This window comes from Portunus trituberculatus, chromosome 41 (assembly GCF_017591435.1).
Source record: "Portunus trituberculatus isolate SZX2019 chromosome 41, ASM1759143v1, whole genome shotgun sequence".
In the NCBI taxonomy this organism is placed as follows: domain Eukaryota; kingdom Metazoa; phylum Arthropoda; class Malacostraca; order Decapoda; family Portunidae; genus Portunus; species Portunus trituberculatus.
This window is the reverse complement of record NC_059295.1, coordinates 30065728-30080727: the sequence shown is the minus strand read 5'-3', so window position 1 is coordinate 30080727 and position 15000 is coordinate 30065728. Positions and strand designations below refer to the sequence as shown.

Below are 15000 nucleotides of genomic sequence, written 5' to 3'. Positions count from 1 at the left end.
TGTGTGTGTGTGTGTGTGTGTGTGTGTGTGTGTGTGTGTGTGTGTGTGTGTTGAGTTTTTTTACAAGTTTATTTTATGTGTATATCGTCAGTATGCAATTTAAGAAAGTATAATGTAAATATTTCTTATTATATTTTTTTTTTTTTTGTAAAATAGGTAATATGTAAGTTAGTGATAAGTTGCAAATGCTTTCCTTTGGTCAATAAATTTATTTTTCTTTCTCTCTCTCTCTCTCTCTCTCTAGTCTGAATTCAGTTATAGTTTTTCCCAATCTGGATGATCAAGTTGATCACATTCTGCCTGTTTCTTTGATTTTAATTTTTGAGGAAAAGGATTAATCTAGTCTTTTCCAGGTTTCTTGCTAAGTCTTATTCCTACGCGCTATCAAAAATTTTTCCAAGCCTCAGATAATCTTTCCTACGGAAACATATGTACAGTCTGATACCACATAATTATTCTTAAATCATGTATCTCTTCTGATTTTCATAGAGCTCTTGCATCTTTTCTACATAAAAAATCATATTTTTATTTCTCCAGTGTTTCCTTTTATTAGCCTTATATGAACATAAGTATAGGCTTTGTATCACACTTTGTGGTGTTAACGTAATTAATGAAAGCATGTGTCTCTTTCGACTGTGAACTCTTCATGAAAAATAAATATAGAGCTTTCTTAGAGCTTCATGTTTTTTTTTTTTTATGTACGTAACTTTGTATGACGTATTGAGTTGTTGACGTGATGATTAAAATCCTCACGATTCAATTAATTTTCTGTAAAGAGTAAAAATTTCTGTCTCTTGCTCCCTTTGTTGACCCACTTCACTGGGAGTCAGTGACTTGGATGGCGAGAGGTAAGACAAAGTAAGATTGTGTGGTACGGGGTGCATAACCTCCACTGTTCCAGGGTTCAAGTTGCACGAGGAGTTGCGGCACTGTGCTGACATTTTTCTTCTATGCATCAGGTGATTTCACTGCATACATATACTCAGTTTTGAAGAAAAAGGTTACTCTATTCTATAAAGGTATTGAACTAATGTAAACTACTTTCGTAAATTATGAATAGATTGTGCCGTAAGTAGAATTATGGCATTTTGAAGTACTAGCAATCAATATATGAAAAAGAAATGAAACAAAAATTTACGAACAATTTGTGGAAAGGAAGCATATATTCAAAAGCTCTCGTTTTTTGTATTGGACGATGCTTTTTAGATTTTACTTATAAACTTTTGTTCCTCGGCATCATTATAACAAAGTCCCCAACTGAATTGAATTGGTAACTATCACAATCGAGAGCTGAACTACTGGTCTTGTGGTAGTCCGGCTGTCAAATGGCATTCAATGCTGTAACGTTTGGGTTATATAATCATCCATCTTCTGTGTGTGTGTGTGTGTGTGTGTGTGTGTGTGTGTGTGTGTGTGTGTGTGTGTTGTGTAATTCACCACGGCTGTCTGCTGGTCACCCAGCCAGTCTTCCCCATTACGGAGCGAGCTCAGGGGTCATAGACCGATTTTAGGGTAGGACTGAGACCACAACACACTCCACACACCGGGAAAGCGAGGCCACAACCCCTCGAGTTACATCCCGTACCCATTTACTGCTAGGTGAACAGGGGCTACACATTAAGAGGCTTGCCCATTTGCCTCGCCGCGCCGGGACTCGAACCCGGCCCTCTCGATTGCGAGTCGAGCGTGCTAACCACTACACTACGCTGTGTGTGTGTGTGTGTGTGTGTGTGTGTGTGTATATATATATATATATATATATATATATATATATATATATATATATATATATATATATATATATATATATATATATATATATATATATATATATATATATATATATATATATATATATATATATATATATATATATATATATATATATATATATATATCTATATATATATATATATATATATATATATATATATATATATATATATATATATATATATATATATATATATATATATATATATTTTAATGCCACCCGTCTGTAAGTCATATTTTCTGAAGATGGTTGTATAATCGAAACGTTAAAGAATACAGTACATTCCTTTGCATCAGCTTATGTTTCCTTACCACACACACTAGACAGGTCGCATCTCCCACTGCTATTTGTCCTTGGTCTGATTTATATAAGCAACTATAGCTGAAAAAAAGAAAAAGAAAGGAAGAAAAGCAACATAAGTTCTTCAAAGTCTGTCATTCTGTTTCATCTTGAATATCCTCCAACGTCCCGGATGTCGTCTCTGTTCAAGGTTCTTATTGTCTCTGGAGGGAGTAAGATTTTCTTGTGAAGAGTTTCATTTATACTTTAACTCTGATAATAGCAAATGGTTTGTATTAGCTCTTTTAAACTTCCGGTTTTACAGCAAGCTGCAGATTTTTTTCTCTTGCAGTATACATCTTAACTCATAATTATAATGCCTTCACCGTTGTTTGTAGGGCTTTATTTATATAACAACTATTTCATCTGTCATATGTAGGGCTTTTGTTATGTAAGAAAGACTATTTGTATAAATTCTTCTAATCTTACTGTTTTATAGAATACCATAATGTTCTTTCTTTTACAATAATTTGCCATTGTGTTCATGGTTTCTCCTCTTTTTCCTTTATATTATTTGGCACAAATATCTCATGCGAGTCTAAAAGTCGGAAATTTCCCACTCGGTCATCATTCCAACTTGCTAAAGAAAAGTTAGTCAATCTTTCCTTCACTCTTCTCGGTGATAAGACTGAAAACTTTCTTCATCACTACGTGACACCTTTGAAACTGAAATTAGAAATTAGAATGATTGTTACAACTTACCTTTTATTATGTTGAAAATAATCCAATATTTTTTTTCTTCATCAGTTTGTTGGTTTATGTCCTGTACTGCTACGATCGTATAAACTCGTATTGCAAAGCGAGAGGAATACTTTCACCATCCCTATACGGCGTTATAGTTTGACTTGTCTCAGTCTGCCTTCAGTAGCCAGGCCAGTGCTGCTAATATACATGGTCGTCCCTTCAAAGACTAAACCGTAATAGAAAGGCTAGAAGGTGGAGAAACCTTAGTTTTGGTGTTGGCTCTGTGATCTTGATGGTCGTCTTCCACCGTTTGGTTATAGTATGTAAGAAAATAATTCGCTTTTTTTTCTTCAAAGGTGTAGGACATTGGCTAAGACCATAAACACTCAAACACACACACACACACACACACACACACACACACACACACACACACACACACACACACACACACACACACACACACACACACACACACACACACACACACACACACACAACAAAAAAAAAAGCGACACAAAGACGAGGAAAAGAGGGCTATTACCTCTCTACCCGTAAAAAAAAAATAATCACGTAAAGAATAATAAAAGACCAACCTATCCAGTAATGAAGATAACTTGGTATTCCTCTTTTGAAACAGTTCATGAATAGTCTGGCAGACTTTATCCTGCACGTTTCATGATCTACTGTGAAGTGGCCTCGATTTTGTGGGCAATGTTTCAGCTCATAAACATCCCCCGGCCCACTGACCTCCCTCCGCTGTCAGTGCGAGGCTGAGGTCATTGCCTGATGGAAAAGGGCTTACCTTATCCTCCTTGCGTGACGCTTCGCTCACTTTATCAGAGAGAGAGAGAGAGAGAGAGAGAGAGAGAGAGAGAGACTGGGCGGTTGGAGGGAAGTGTGTGTGTGTGTGTGTGTGTGTGTGTGTGTGTGTGTGTGTAATTCACTGTTTGATCTGCTGCAGTCTCTGACGAGACAGCCAGACGTTACCCTACGGAACGAGCTCAGAGCTCATTATTTCCGATCTTGGGATAGGTCTGAGACCAGGCACACACCACACACCGGGACAACAAGGTCACAACTTCTCGATTTACATCCCGTACCTACTCACTGCTAGGTGAACAGGGGCTACACGTGAAAGGAGACACACCCAAATATCTCCACCCGGCCGGGGAATCGAACCCCGGTCATCTGGCTTGTGAAGCCAGCGCTCTAACCACTGAGCTACCGGGCCGTGTGTGTGTGTGTGTGTGTGTGTGTGTGTGTGTGTGTGTGTGTGTGTGTGTGTTTTATAGTACTTCTCACACACACACACACACACACACACACACACACACACACACACACACACACACACACACACACACATAATAACCAATTCTCGCTCTCATATCCTTGAGTTCTAAGTGAATATCCCTCTTACATTGCACGCTCTAAATTGATTTACCTTCCTTCTCCCTCCATTTTTTATCATTAACATTGCATCCCTTCTTCCTTCCCTCTGCTCTTGTGAATCTTTTCCCAGCACATCTTTCTTTTGCCTCGTCCTCCGCATCCATCTCTCTTTCATCTCAGCCGCCTCCGTGCCTTCTTTTGCTCCATTTCCCTCCTCCGCAACCTTCCCTTCCTGTCTCAAGGCCATTTAATGAAGCACCGATTTCCATTAAGCAAAATTCTGCTACTGCAATGCTCTTAGTGTGTGTGTGTGTGTGTGTGTGTGTGTGTGTGTGTGTGTGTGTGTGTGTGTGTGTGTGTGTGTGTGTGTGTGTACACACACACACACACACACACACACACACACACACACACACACACACACACACACACACACACACACACACACACACACATTGATTAACTGATATATTAATATTGACCACACAGCGTCGTGTGTATAATTAACAAGATTATATCAGGTTCCAAACAACTCCCATGATATATTAGACACTTGTCACTTTATGTAACACGTGAACTATATGGAAGAAAATTATACACTATATGATGTATACATTATCTGATATATACTCGTAAACAATAATGATGATAATGATGATAATGTATAAAGGAGAACATGCAAAAGGCACCATACATCTGTATAGCCTCGCCCTTTGTAGCCTGACAATAAGGTTACACACCTAACACTTCGCAGGTACGTGCCGTATCTAAACACAATGGAGCTATACACACAACACAACAATCCAAGCACGCTTAAACTACAATGTGTGTAGATCAAGCTTACGTACACACTCGTACACACTCCACCTAGACGCACAACTGGAGTAACACACACACACACACACACACACACACACACACACACACACACACACACACACACACACACACACACACACACACACACACACACACGCGCGCTTTTATTCCTTACGCTGATGAATTCCTGAACTCTAATCTAGTTTCTGTTTTTCTTCCGTCCTGTGTCTTGAGCTGCTTCCAAAGAGGGACTCGAACATGTCTTGCAGTGAGATTAGTTTTCTAAGGACTTTACTATTAGATAAGTGTGGATCTATATTTAACAACTTTATTGATCTATTTAATAATTGCATCCTTACTTTTTTTCTTTTCTTTTTTTTTCTGTAGCCCTAAGCCAAGCGGACATTTATCATGATTATTTTTTCGGCCTTTGTCAATCTGCTACACACACACACACACACACACACACACACACACACACACACACACACACACACACACACACACACACACACACACACACACACACACACACACATACACACACACACAGATGTACACGTGCCACGCTAATCAATCCTTACAAAATTCCGCATATTGCAATTACAATATAATGGGTATTAATGGCCTTCACAGCCAATGATTCAATCCCACGATAATGGCGACGAGGCGGAGCAAGGAGGGAGGCGAGGAGGGAGAGGGAAGAGGAAAGGGAGGGAGGAGCGGGAGGGAAAGCAATTTGCATGATGTTACACCGTGCTAAGTGACGCCCATTATGGCTGTTAGCTGCTGCGTTAGTGTGTCCGGCAGAATTATGATATTGGCAGGGTGTCTGACTGCTTTTCTAGATGCTTGCTGCTCCTCGCTTTCTCTCTTTTGATGCCAGTGCTCTATTGTCGCCTCTCATTCCTGCCTTTCTCATTGTTCCCTTGCTTACTGTTACTGCTGGGCCGTCTTGTCGTAGGTGCTTCCTTGCCCTGCTAATACAATTAAAATTTTCGGATAATCAATCATCTATCTTGACTTTTCTATCTTGACCAAACTATAGCAGACTTGTTGACTTGCTTATTTTCTTCTTGCTTCCCGATATTCAATTATTAAATAAAATTATGCTTGGAATTCAGCTAATTCATCTTATGAAATCACAAAATCTTTCCCAAGAACCTGCATTGACTTGAATCACTTGAGATTTATTTATTTATTTAATTTTCCAAGATCTTTTGCATATATCTACAAGACTACATAGAAACAGGAAAAAAATTTTTTCCTCTTAATTGCCAAAAATGTACTTTCTATTTATATATGAGTAAGTTCTTTTACCCATAAAATAATAATGTAACCAGACAAGCATAGGAAAAGAAGGCGGGGATGAGCAGCATAGTAAAGCAGAGCGTCAATGTGAGAGTAGGAGGACGCAGCTAAGAACTTGAGGGGCAGGGCTGGCTTGTTTGCTTGCTTGCTTGCTTGCTTGCTTGCTTGTTTGTTTGCTTGCGTGCTTGCTTGCTTGCTTGGCTGCACCTACTAATTGCCTCGATGGGCGACGGCAAGGAGGGATAACACCAGACCATGCACCTAAAGTAAAAGAGAAGGAGTGTGGTGTGTGTGTGTGTGTGTGTGTGTGTGTGTGTGTGTGTGTGTGTGGGTGTGTGTGTGTTTGCTTGTTTGTTCATTTGTTGTGTCTTCATCTTGTAAGCATTTCGAATTCTCATTTAGGGGTTAAACTGACTAAATATTAAGTTGTTTTGAACCATCAAATTATGAAGATAAAAAAATATGTCTGGAGGAGGAGAAGAATGGAACAAAAAAACAAACAAGAATAAAAAGGTAAGGAAAAATAATACTAAACAAATCAATAACACGATCAAGAAGAGAAGAAAAAAGTAATAAAGACGAAAGAAGAAGAGGAAGAAGAGAAAGAAGAAGAAGTAAAAAAACAAGAACAAAAATAAGAACAACAACCACAACAACAACAAAACAAAGAAATGGAACTCCTCTATATCTTTGCCTTATATTTTCGAAGCATTAAAGGCATAAGAACACAACTACAACAGGACATAACTTAATACGAATCGATCTTTTACTGCAAGTCGGCGAGTTTCTTGTGGAAGGAATTATTAATATAGACACCGAGGTAAATTGTGTGTGGTAGAGACGCGTTGCCACTGTGATAATGCAATAACCCGACGAGCTTCCTTTTCACCAATTTCCTTTAGTGCTTAGTGATGATGTGGAGATGTGGTCATGTCTATCATCACCCAAGCATCGGTTATGACTGTGGATACCTTCCTCTTTAGATCTCCTTTTGAAATAAACAATATACTATGGTTAGTTTTAGACTACGGTTAAAAAGATGCATCGCTTTCTTTTATGAACTCGAACTGAAATGAAACAGACGATGTGCTGTGGTTCTTTTTAGATTATACATAAGGACTCTTCATCCTATAACGTTTTTCTTTGTGAACTGGAATCTGTTATATATTTCCTTTCTCACTGTCTAATTAGCAATGTTTTCAAGATATTCTAGATTTCGCAGAGTAAGATTCTTTGTCTGTCTCCGTTACTTGTCTCTAATTAGATTATGTGCAGTAAAATCACCTTATTGTTTTCATCTCGCGCGCTAATAACTGACTGTGTGAATCACTGCAGATGTATTAGAAGAAAAAAAAAAAATCTTGTCTAGTAAGCTTTTATTTTTGATGCAGCATGCATGAATGTTATCATATGAATCCTTCACAAACACACACACACACACACACACACACACACACACACACACACACACACACACACACACACACACACACACACACACACACACACACACACACACACACACACACACACACACACACACACACACACACACACACACACAGTGAACAGCTACATAAATCTGTTTGCGGACGATACGAAACTGTGCAGAGTTATAAAGCAAAAAGGGGATTGTGAAATACTGCCGGAAGACCTAAATAAGATCTGGGAATGGAGTAAAAAGTGGGAAATGGAATTCAATGTGGAAAAAAGCCATGTCATGAAAATGGGAAAGAGTGAAAGACAACCCGTGGGAATCTATAAGATGGGAGATGGAGTAGAACTGGAGAAAGTAAAAAAAGGAAAAGGACTTAATAGTGACGATGGAAGAAAACAATCAACCGGTAAGCCATATTGATAGAATTTTGAGAGAGACATATAATTTGCTAAGGAATATTGGAGTAGCATTTCACTACATGGACAACGAAATGATGAAGAAATTGATAAGTGCTATAATAAGACCCAGATTGGAATATGCAGGAGTAGTGTGGACCCGTCATAAAAAGAAACACATAAGGAAGTTGGAGAGACTACAAAAAATGGATACAAGAATGGTTCCAGAATTTGAAGGGATGACATAGGAGAGATTAAAGGCTATGGATCTACCAACCCTAGAACAGAGAAGGGAGAGAGGAGATATGATACAAGTTTATAAATTGATCAACGGAATGGACCAAGTGGATAATGAGAAACTGATCCTGAGAGAAGAATATGACATTCGAAGCATAAGATCGCATAGTAAAAAGCTGAGAAAGGGAACATGTCTAAGAGATATTAAAAAATATAGTTTCCCACAAAGATGTGTTGAGACGTGGAACAGTTTGAGTGAAGAAGAGGTGTCAGCAACGAGTGTGCATAATTTTAAAGAAAATTTGGATAATTGTAGATATGGAAACGGGCCTCACGAGCATAAAGCCCAGGCCCTGTAAAACTACAACTAGGTAAATACAAATATGTAAATACACACACACACACGCACACACACACACACACACACACACACACACACACACACACACACACACACACACACACACACACACACACAGAGAGAGAGAGAGAGAGAGAGAGAGAGAGAGAGAGAGAGAGAGAGAGAGAGAGAGAGAGAGAGAGAGAGAGAGAGATATGAGTACATATCTACCTAACTACATATATATATATATATATATATATATATATATATATATATATATATATATATATATATATATATATATATAGATGCATACATATATGTATAGATGCATACATACAAAACGAAAGAAAGACAGACCGAAATAAAGAAATGAGTGTGCACAGATGGATAGCCGATCCTGTCACGTACCTTGCTGCTCACAGTGGTGGAGATTGGCTTTGTAAGACACGGAACAAGAGAAAGAGAATGGTATTGAAAATGTTGCCGAAGGTGAGATGGTGAGCTGTGAGGGCGAGCCAAGCAGAGCAGGAGACAATGAAGGACAGAGACGTGGAAGGGTGCTGAGGATGAGGAGCTCGAGTTGTGTGGGAAATTTAAATATACAGAGTTAATTGAATGAGTAGGAGGTGTGTGGGGATTGTGTGGTCTAGACGTATGTTCGCTCACCATAAGAGAAAGAAAAGTGAAGCCACCTCATCTTATGCTAAAGTCAGTATGATCTATATTCGTAAAAAATTGAAAAAAATACATTTCATGCACTATCGACGTCCTGTATAGAATAAGTAGTTGTTCAGACATACGGAAGAACTTTTTAACTGCATTTCTTAATCGATCAGTGTTTATGGCTATTTGTTCGGTAAACTTTTGGCATTTGACGTAATGGAGACAAGGACAAATGGAATGTTTCTTTAAGTTTCCCATATTAACAGCTCGATTCGACTATATCTTTAAAAGTTCTTGGGATTCTCACTTGCAGCGTGTTCCGTTCTTTTGTCGTTTATATTATTAAGAAGTCATAGAAGTATTTAGTTTTAAACCTAAGGAACATCTTTATTAATGAATATTCAGAAAATTTATGTATTTGCTAACGGGTGCCCGGCGTCAACCTTTCAAAGAACTTATCAAAAGTGACGTCTGAAAGTTTTCTTATTCGATTAGATATATATATATATATATATATATATATATATATATATATATATATATATATATATATATATATATATATATATATATATATATATATATATATATATATATATATATATATATATATATATATATATATATATATATATATATATATATATATATATATATATATATATATATATATATATATATATATATATATATATATATATATATATATATATATATATATATATATATATATATATATATATATATATATATATATATATATATATATATATATATATATATATATATATATATATATATATATATATATATATATATATATATATATATATATATATATATATATATATATATATATATATATATATATATATATATATATATATATATATATATATATATATATATATATATATATATATATATATATATATATATATATATATATATATATATATATAGATAGAGAGAGAGAGAGAGAGAGAGAGAGAGAGAGAGAGAGAGAGAGAGAGAGAGAGAGAGAGAGAGAGAGAGAGAGAGAGAGACCAAAAGACAAACTGACCGACCGACCGAGAGAACATGTGAGTTTCATCCGGAACACTTCAATATCCATCAGAACACATCACCACAGCCTACACGCTGCTGCGGGAGGGACGCTGACGGAGAGCTTTCATTAAATTTTTTGCCCGTTTTATCAGATATTCCTTACACGACTAGGAGGAAGAAAAGAAGAGAAAAGGGGAAGAAATCCGACATTATAATTTTCCACGAATTGATTTATGTAGGTAGACTACCACGGTCGGAATTAATTTTGACTCGTGTTCCCGCTGAGGTTTCACGACTCGTTATCTCTTGTTTAGAGAGAAGCTGCCACGATATTCCGAAACGAAGCAAAAACATACAATAGAACCACATGTAAAAGGTTAATTCCAAACAACGATATCCCAAACAGCGAGCTGAGACCTGAGCAATATAAAACAGATTTACATAACACTACAATAAATACTTACGAGATACTTGGCCATTGGCCTCGCTGCACAAGGCTTTCTTCTTCCTCTCATCCCTATTCTGTCCAATCCTCTGATACAAGAGTTAACCAGCATTCTTTCTCTGGTAAACTCTGGAACTCCCTACCTCCTTCTGTATTTCCATCTTCTCACGACTTGACTTGTTTTAAGAGGCAGGTTTCAAGACATTTGTCCCTCTATTTTGGATAATTCGTTTCCGATCTTCTAGGGAACTTACAGTTCATGTAGGCCTTTTTATAATATTCTGTTGCCCTTGGCAAGTTTCCCTCTTGCATAAAAAATGACAAAAATCTCGTGGAAACCCAGCTTATTATATATCTAGCCTTTGAAAATACCGTTGATCAGAAGATAGGACATTTCATAATACATATCCTTGCGTCTTGTGGTTATGAGGGTAGCGCAGGATGAGATAACTTGGAAGACAGACTGAGGTGGCTGACAGAAGTCGCAGTTCAAAGTAGGATGAAGAGGAGAGCAGTGACAGTGTATAGTGGAGGAGCAGGAGCGTGTTTGGGGCCTTTCTTCTTCCCTCTGTATGAACGGTAAGGAAGAGGATATTGATGAGAAAGAGCTAGGAGGGAGAGAACACGAAAGGAGAGGGAAGAGAAGCAGTAAGAGAAGGAATAAGATGTAAAAGGAGAAAAACATTCTGATGAAGAGGAAAAGGAGGAGGAGGAGGAGGAGGAGGAGGAGGAGGAGGAGGAGGAGGAGGAGGAGGAGGAGGAGGAGGAGGAGGAGGAGGAGGAGGAAAAGGGGAAAGAAAACGAGGAGGATAAAAAGAGGAGGAGGAAAAGAAGAAGAAAAGAAGAAGAAAAGAAGAAGTTGATGAAGAAGAAGAAGAAAGGGAGGAGGAAGAGAAGGAAGGAGAAGAAGAGGAGGAGGAAGAAAAGGAAGAAGAAAGAGAGGAGGAAGAGAAGGAAGAAGAAGAGGGAGAGGAGGAAGAAAAGGAAGAAGAAGGAGAGGAGGAAGAGAAAGAAAAAGTAAAAGAAGAAGGAAAGGAAAGGAAGAAGAAGGGGGAGGACGAAGAGAAGGAAGAAGGAGGAGGAGGAGGAGTATGAGGAGGAAATGAGAAAGAACAGGAAGTGGAAGGGCAAGAGAACGAAGACGAAAGAAAATTCTTAGGAAAAAGGGATGTGGCTGTAAGAGGAAACCTTAACGAGAGAGAGAGAGAGAGAGAGAGAGAGAGAGAGAGAGAGAGAGAGAGAGAGAGAGAGAGAGAATGTTCTTGTTTGCGGAAGAAAATAAAAGATGAAGAAATTCCCTCACCTTAAGAAATATGAAAAAAAAAAAAAAATAGTTATCTGAGGAAGCATATTGTGAATATTGAATTACCGTTGATTTTTTTTTTTTATCAAACGAAAGAAAGATAAGGAAAAGGAAAGGATAAAGACAGGAAGAACAAGGAAAATAGATAAATAAAATGTAAAGGGAAAAGTACATTCTCGAGAAATACAACAGTAAAATCAATATGACACTATAAACAACTTCATCAAAGAGACGGAAAATCAAGACAAGAAGAAAACAATAAAGGCGATAGAAATAACCAGTTTTTTTTTTTTTATATGTATTTATATGTATGGATCGAAGAGAAGCTAAATATATGGTGAGAGTTTATGTGAGAAGTACAGACGAATTACTTCCTCTCAAGTGTGCTTCTGTTTTGTCACGGAGACTTGTGTTTCAGGTGACCATCTGCTCATGTTGGCCCAGTGAATCTTAGTGAAGTATATGAGCACCTTGGTTATTTATGTTTTGCTTAATACCTGCAGTAATTCATGGAATGTTGCTGTGTGTGTGTGTGTGTGTGTGTGTGTGTGTGTGTGTGTGTTCAGGTGGATGCTATTTTGTATTTCATTTACTTATCTATCCTTTTAGTTTGTCTTTCTCTCTGATTGTATCTATTTGTGTGCATGTCTTTATGCTTCTCGGTTTGTCTGTCTTCATATTTGCCTGAATGTTCGTTGATCTCTGTCTGTCTGTCTGTCTGTCTGTCTGTCTGTCTGTCTGTCTGTCTGTCTGTCTGTCTGTCTGTCTGTCTGTCTGTCTGTCTGTCTGTCTGTCTGTCTGTCTGTCTCTCTCTCTCTCTCTCTCTCTCTCTCTCTCTCTCTCTCTCTCTCTCTCTCTCTCTCTCTCTCTCTCTCTCTCTCTCTCTCTCTCTCTCTCTCTCTCTCTCTCTCTCTCTACACACACACACACACACACACACACACACACACACACACACACACACACACACACACACACACACACACACACACACACACACACACACACACACACACTGCAGGGCAGGACGTAGAGTGCGTGACTCAGCTTGAAAAGACAATTTCAGATATTTCACAGTCCGCGTGTTTTCGGGACAGCCTCAAAACGACAGGGCAGGGAGTGAGTGAGTGAAGGGAACACAAAGTTAATGACGACCTAAGGATTTTTGACCACCAGCCTGCCTCTCAGTATTACATATCTGCTGGAATTGAGTGTATTTCGCTCTTCTCTCTTTTACTGAACCGTGATCGTTGTGTGTGCACCAACGTCGGGTAGGGCGCCATATCAACCTATCGTAGATTAGCCCCGGGATGGTCAAGCCACACCTTATGTATTTTCAATTCACAGTTTATTTCTCCTACCTAGCAGCTTGTCACACCTTCAGATTTACACTAGGTAGTGTACCTAATCACTGCTAGGTGAACAGGGGCTGCACTGTAAGGAAGTGTGCCAAAAGACTTATATGACTCGCCATTCGAACACAGGTCTTTGCGATTATGAGTCGGGCGAGCTACCAGACAGGTGTGTGCGTGTGTCTGTGTGTGTGTGTGTGTGTGTGTGTGTGTGTGTGTGTGTGTGTGTGTGTGTGTGTGTGTGTGTGAATAAGTCAGAAATTTTTCGTTTGATATAGTGAAAATTTTCCCGCAATTTGTTTGTGTTGAGAGGAAACACTCTTCTTAAAGATTTTTTTTGTCACGTTTCGTAGTTCCTTCTATTTTTTCCTCGCTCATATAAATTGCTTTACATAGCGGTGTATGATGTATTAATTTTAGTAATGTCTAATACTCTTCCTCCTCTACACCACAATCACATCCCTCGCAAATAGTTAACAGAAAACATGATAGAAAAATACTCTACCAGGACATTACCTCCTCTCCTGCCACCCTTCGTCCTCTTCCAGTCCTCACTTTTCTTTCCTTTACATCCAGTGAGTCGTGCTCCAAAGAAACCAAGTCAAAGAACCTATTCCCTCGAAACCTGTTCTTTGGTTCCTCTTTATTTCAACAGTGGTGGTGCAGGATTTAGTGACGGTTCGGGTGTTCCTTGACCTTATTTGCGGCTGTAGCGTGGGGTGTGGCTTGGGGGAAGTTGTAAGAAAGGTGCAAGATTCGGATGGATAGGAAAGGAAGAAAAGGAAAGAAAATGTGAGGGCAGGGACGGGAAAACGTGAGAGAACAAAAATGGAGAGGGAGAAGTAATTAATCTTGTGAGGAAGGAAATAAAAGAGAGATTTGTGGGAAACCTAATGATGGCTGTGCAAGAACTGTGAGGAAAAAAAATAAGAGAGGGGGGGAGAAGAGAGAGAGAGCAAGAGGAAATGGGAGAATGGAATATAGAAATTGCTGTAAAAGGAGTAAAGAAATTGTGAAAAAGTTTGGGGAAGTGTGATGGGAAAACATTTCTCTCGGGTGACAAGGAAAAGGACAGCAGCAGGTCAGGACTGGAAAGCAACTAGTGGAAAGCAAAAGCCAAAAAAAAAAAAGGACATTAAGTTTTATGAGATAAATTTTGTTCAGGTGAAGTATCGCACAATCCAAAAATGCAAGGCTGACAGCTGTTTCTTGGTGAAAAGTCGTGTTCTGGAATATTTCAGAGCTGGTCAGATATTTACAGTAGATACAACAACTTTACCACAACTCCAAAGTACAAATATTGCTTTCCCTTGTGTATGATGCTTTGATTAAAGGCGGTCACCAGACAACAGTCGCTTCATCAGCACATGCATTGTTAGTTGCATCACTCGGTGTACCAAACTTATCTTTATCGCAGCATACTGAGATTTCGGACCTGATAAGCGATAAAAA

At 38.3% G+C, this 15000-nt stretch overlaps 1 long non-coding RNA gene and 1 other non-coding gene across 2 annotated transcripts in view; one reads left to right on the top strand and one right to left on the bottom strand.

Moving 5' to 3' along the window:
• LOC123516993 overlaps positions 1-15000 on the top strand; it is a 78595-nt gene that overhangs the window by 58238 nt on the left and 5357 nt on the right. The window lies entirely within an intron of this gene.
• Trnaa-cgc lies at positions 1640-1711 on the bottom strand. The gene has a single exon. It is a non-coding gene; the product is annotated as a tRNA-Ala (tRNA).